The sequence below is a fragment of the Pelobates fuscus genome, chromosome 3 (genome assembly GCF_036172605.1).
Source record: "Pelobates fuscus isolate aPelFus1 chromosome 3, aPelFus1.pri, whole genome shotgun sequence".
Taxonomy (NCBI): domain Eukaryota; kingdom Metazoa; phylum Chordata; class Amphibia; order Anura; family Pelobatidae; genus Pelobates; species Pelobates fuscus.
Window position 1 is genome coordinate 13,021,499 of NC_086319.1, and position 6,332 is coordinate 13,027,830.

At 46.9% G+C, this 6,332-nt stretch overlaps 1 protein-coding gene across 2 annotated transcripts in view; it reads right to left on the reverse strand.

Moving 5' to 3' along the window:
- Nucleotides 1-5,908, reverse strand: part of EFCAB6 (EF-hand calcium binding domain 6) — a 110,909-nt gene extending 105,001 nt beyond the window's left edge. For both annotated transcript variants that reach the window (XM_063446717.1, XM_063446716.1), the window contains exon 1: nt 5,844-5,908. The gene's annotated coding sequence lies outside the window, so the exon portion shown is untranslated. The remainder of the gene's footprint in view (nt 1-5,843) is intronic.
- Between the last annotated feature and the right edge of the window lie 424 nt (nt 5,909-6,332).

Consider the following 6,332-nt stretch of genomic DNA (forward strand, 5'->3'; position numbering starts at 1 on the left):
AGGGCTATGTGCAGTGCCCACTTTGTGAGCCGCTCACTTGTCACACTGGGAGCTCTAATTGTGGCCCAAGCTGACAGAGGGAACCCTAAGATATCGAAAGGTACCTGGGGCTCCTTGGTACCAACGGGGATTTAACTCCTGCTGATACCTTTTCTACATGACAGCATAGACACTGTCGTGTGGTCGTTAGTATAATCATTTCATCAAGTTTTGAAAGGAAATAGATTATTTTAAATGAAGTGTATGTAAAATAATGAGAAAACTGATCCCTACCTTTAGTATATGAAGGGATGCTTCCGCCATATTTATACACCTTGGCTCAGACATTGTTTGAAAACCGACAGTTAGTCTCTATGGTTTTTCCTGTATCTGTGCTGGGAGTGAAGCTGGGAAGACCATAGAGACTAACTGTCGGTTTTCAAACACTGCCCGACCCAAGGTGCGTGGATATGGTGGAAGGATGCTGTCATATAATAAATAGTTCACATGTTTTCCTATTATAGGGTTTACTAGACAGTGAAATGAACAGAGTTAACATATGATGGCGATTAGAAAATGTATAGAATCGAAGAAGGCTACTCGGGCAATCGCTGCGCACCTCTACTTTCAAAGCACTGTTTAGTAAACCCCTCATTTAGCACTGAACGAGTAATGTTTAATAGGAAAAAATAATTGAATATTCTGCAGTGTAGTCACTTCTCTACAGAATTATGATTTAACACTGAATAAGTGTTGGCATTGTATTTAACCACTGGTTTTATAAATCTAAAGGAAAATGTTTCCTAGTTTGCAATAATGAAATAAGATAAACCTGGCAAACTATCACATGGCGCCATGAAGAACTCAGGTTCCAGTAATACAAATGCAGGAGTTTCAGATTTTACTCAGAGTAATGCATTATAGTAAGATCCATACGGACTGAATTGATTTATTAACATTTCTTTTTAAAACACTGCCTATTCTAGTCCAATATTACCGTATTTGGATATTTTGTTTCTATCTCTCCACGATAATTTTAGAGAGTGTTTTCTAGTTACACACATTAACTGTGAAACAGTTTATGAAATCAAAATACGAACTATTGCACCATGTTGATTTGTAACAACATGCCCACTCCCATCATCTTTATATAGTGAGCCCAGGGCAGTATCCATGGTTACCTGTGAGGTAAGGGGGTATGTAACGAACCCAGGGCAGTAGCCATGGTTACCTTTGAGGTGAGGGGTTTATAATGAGCCCAGGGCAGTATCAATGAATAACTGTGAGGGGGTATGTAACGAGCCCAGGGCAGTATCCATGGTTACCTGTGAGATTAGGGGTATATAATGAGCCCAGGGCAGTATCAATGGTTACCTGTAAAGGGGGTATGTAACGTGCCCAGGGCAGTATCCATGGTTACCTGTGAGGTGAGGGGGTATGTAACGAGCCCAGGGCAGTATCCATGGTTACCTTTGAGGTGAGGGGTATATAATGAGCCCAGGGCAGTATCAATGAAAAACTGTGAGGGGGTATGTAACGAGCCCAGGGCAGTATCCATGGTTACCTGTGAGGTGAGGGGGTATGTAACAAGCCCAGGGCAGTATCCATGGTTACCTTTGAGGTGAGGGGTATATAATGAGCCCAGGGCAGTATCAACGAATAACTGTGAGGGGGTATGTAACGAGCCCAGGGCAGTATCCATGGTTACTTGTGATATTAGGGGTATATAATGAGCCCAGGGCAGTATCAATGGTTACCTGTAAAGGGGGTATGTAACGAGCCCAGGGCAGTATCCATGGTTACCTGTGAGGTGAGGGGTATATAATAAGCCCAGGGCAGTATCCATGGTTACCTGTGAGGTGAGGGGTATATATTGAGCCCAGGGCAGTATCCATGGTTACCTGTGAGGTGAGGGGTATATAATGAGCCCAGGGCAGTATCCATGGTTACCTGTGAGGTGAGGGGGAATATAATGAGCCCAGGGCAGTATCCATGGTTACCTGTGAGGTGAGGGGGTATATAAGGAGCCCAGGGCAGTATCCATGGTTACCTGTGAGGTGAGGGGGTATATAATGAGCCCAGGGCAGTATCCATGGTTACCTGTAAGGTGAGGGGGTATATAATGAGCCATGGCCAGTATCCATGGTTACCTGTGAGGTGAGGGGGTATATAATGATCCCAGGGCAGTATCCATGCTTACCTGTGAGGTGAGGGGTATATAATGAGCCCAGGGCAATATCCATGGTTACCTGTGAGGTGAGGGGGTATATAATGATCCCAGGGCAGTATCCATGGTTACCTGTGAGGTGAGGGGTATGTAAGGAGCCCAGGGCAGTATCCATGGTTACCTGTGAGGTGAGGGGTATATAATGAGCCCAGGGCAATATCCATGGTTACCTGTGAGGTGAGAGGGTATATCATGAGCCCAGGGCAGTATCCATGGTTACCTGTGAACTTAGGGGTATATAATGATCCCAGGGCAGTATCCATGGTTACCTGTGAGGTGAGGGGGTATGTAACGAGCCCAGGGCAGTATCCATGGTTACCTTTGAGGTGAGGGGTATATAATGAGCACAGGGCAGTATCAATGAATAACTGTGAGGGGGTATGTAACGAGCCCAGGGTAGTATCCATGGTTACCTGTGATATTAGGGGTATATAATGAGCCCAGGGCAGTATCAATGGTTACCTGTAAAGGGGGTATGTAACGAGCCCAGGGCAGTATCCATGGTTACCTGTGAGGTGAGGGGTATATAATAAGCCCAGGGCAGTATCCATGGTTACCTGTGAGGTGAGGGGTATATAATGAGCCCAGGGCAGTATCCATGGTTACCTGTGAGGTGAGGGGTATATAATGAGCCCAGGGCAGTATCCATGGTTACCTGTGAGGTGAGGGGGAATATAATGAGCCAAGGGCCGTATCCATGGTTACCTGTGAGGTGAGGGGGTATATAAGGAGCCCAGGGCAGTATCCATGGTTACCTGTGAGGTGAGGGGTATAAAATGATCCCAGGGCAGTATCCATGTTTACCTGTGAGGTGAGGGGGTATATAATGAGCCCAGGGCAGTATCCATGGTTACCTGTAAGGTGAGGGGGTATATAATGAGCCATGGCCAGTATCCATGGTTACCTGTGAGGTGAGGGGGTATATAATGATCCCAAGGCAGTATCCATGCTTACCTGTGATGTGAGGGGTATTTAATGAGCCCAGGGCAATATCCATGGTTACCTGTGAGGTGAGGGGGTATATAATGAGCCCAGGGCAGTATCCATGGTTACCTGTGAGGTGTATGTAAGGAGCCCAGGGCAGTATCCATGGTTACCTGTGAGCTTAGGGGTATATAATGATCCCAGGGCAGTATCCATGGTTACCTGTGAGGTGAGGGGTATGTAAGGAGCCCAGGGCAGTATCCATGGTTACATGTGAGGTGAGGGGTATATAATGAGCCCAGGGCAATATCCATGGTTACCTGTGAGGTGAGAGGGTATATAATGAGCCATGGCCAGTATCCATGGTTACCTGTGAGGTGAGGGGGTATATAATGATCCCAGGGCAGTATCCATGGCTACCTGTAAGGTGAGGGGGAATATAATGAGCCCAGAGCAGTATCCATGGTTTCCTGTGAGGTGAGGGGGTATATAATGAGCCCAAGGCAGTATTCATGGTTACCTGTAAGGTGAGAGGGTATATAATGAGCCCAGGGCAGTATCCATGGTTACCTGTGAGGTGTATGTAAGGAGCCCAGGGCAGTATCCATGGTTACCTGTGAGCTTAGGGGTATATAATGATCCCAGGGCAGTATCCAGGGTTACCTGTGAGGTGAGGGGTATGTAAGGAGCCCAGGGCAGTATCCATGGTTACCTGTGAGGTGAGGGGTATATAATGAGCCCAGGGCAATATCCATGGTTACCTGTGAGGTGAGAGGGTATATAATGAGCCATGGCCAGTATCCATGGTTACCTGTGAGGTGAGGGGGTATATAATGATCCCAGGGCAGTATCCATGGTTTCCTGTGAGGTGAGAGGGTATATAATGAGCCCAAGGCAGTATCCATGGTTACCTGTGAGGTGAGAGGGTATATAATGAGCCCAGGGCAATATCCATGGTTACCTGTGAGGTGAGGGGTTATATAATGAGCCCAGGGCAATATCCATGGCTACCTGTGAGGTGAGAGGGTATATAATGAGCCCAGGGCAATATCCATGGTTACCTGTGAGGTGAGGGGGTATATAATGAGCCCAGGGCAATATCCATGGTTACCTGTGAGGTGAGGGGGTATATAATGATCCCAGGGCAGTATCAATGGTTACCTGTAAGGTGAGGGGGAATATAATGAGCCCAGGGCAGTATCCATGGTTACCTGTAAGGTGAGGGGGGGTATAATGAGCCCAGGGCAGTATCCATGGTTACCTGTGAGGTGAGGGGGTATATAATGAGCCCAGGGCAGTATCCATGGTTACCTGTGAGATGAGGGGTATATAATGATCCCAGGGCAGTATCCATGGTTACCTGTAAGGTGAGGGGGAATATAATGAGCCCAGGGCAGTATCCATGATTACCTGTAAGGTGAGGGGGAATATAATGAGCCCAGGGCAGTATCCATGCTTACCTGTGAGGTGAGGGGGTATATAATGATCCCAGGGCAGTATCCATGCTTACCTGTGAGGTGAGGGGTATATAATGAGCCCAGGGCAATATCCATGGTTACCTGTGAGGTGAGGGGGTATATAATGAGCCCAGGGAAGTATCCATGGTTACCTGTGAGGTGAGGGGTATGTAAGGAGCCCAGGGCAGTATCCATGGTTAAATGTGAGCTTAGGGGTATATAATGATCCCAGGGCAGTATCTATGGTTACCTGTGAGGGGTATGTAAGGAGCCCAGGGCAGTATCCATGGTTACCTGTGAGATGAGAGGGTATATAATGAGCCCAGGGCAGTATCCATGGTTATCTGGGAGCTTAGGGGTATATAATGATCCCAGGGCAGTATCCATGGTTACCTGTGAGGTGAGGGGGTACGTAACGAGCCCAGGGCAGTATCCATGGTTACCTTTGAGGTGAGGGGTATATAATGAGCACAGGGCAGTATCCATGGCTACCTGTGAGGTGAGAGGGTATATAATGATCCCAGGGCAGTATCCATGGTTACCTGTGAGGTGAGGGGGTACGTAACGAGCCCAGGGCAGTATCCATGGTTACCTTTGAGGTGAGGGGTATATAATGAGCACAGGGCAGTATCAATGAATAACTGTGAGGTGAGGGGTTATATAATGAGCCCAGGGCAGTATCCATGGTTACCTGTGAGGTGAGGGGGTATATAATGAGCCCAGGGCAGTATCCATGGTTACCTGTGAGGTGAGGGGGTATATAATGAGCCCAGGGCAGTATCCATGGTTACCTGTGAGATGAGGGGTATATAATGATCCCAGGGCAGTATCCATGGTTACCTGTAAGGTGAGGGAGGAATATAATGAGCCCAGGGCAGTATCCATGGTTACCTGTAAGGTGAGGGGGTATATAATGAGCCCAGGGCAGTATCCATGGTTACCTGTAAGGTGAGGGGGAATATAATGAGCCCAGGGCAGTATCCATGGCTACCTGTGAGGTGAGGGGTATATATTGAGCCCAGGGCAGTATCCATGGTTACCTGTGAGGTGAGGGGGTATATAATGAGCCCAGGGCAGTATCCATGGTTACCTGTGAGGTGAGGGGGAATATAATGAGCCCAGGGTTGTCTGTCAGTCAGGGGTAGTTGCCATGGTTACCTGTCAGTCAGGGGTAGTTGCCATGGTTACCTGTCCGGTAGTTGCCCGCTCGGGGTATATAGGGTTACCTGTCAGTCAGGGGTAGTTGCCATGGTTACCTGTCCGGTAGTTGCCCCGCTCGGGGTATATAGGGTCCGGGCGGCCTCGATCACCGGCTGCGCGTTCTTTCCGGGGAAACTTTGTTTCAATTACGCTGTAACCACAGCAACCAGCTCCGCGTCTGATTGGCCGAGCGGCTACACTGACTAATAACAACCACGCCCATTGGGGGAGGAGTCTGAGCTCAGCTAGAGCCCACAGCCACGTGCTATCCTAATATATTACACCTCATACTATAATAAACATCATTATTACACCTTATAATATAATAACTATTATTATTACCCCTTATACTATAATAAACAATATTACCCCTTATACTATAATAACTATTATTATTACACCCTATACTATAATAAACATTATTACACCTTATACTATAATAACTATTATTATTACACCCTATACTATAATAAACATTATTACACCTTATACTATAATAAACATCATTATTACACCTTATAATATATATATTATTATTACCCCTT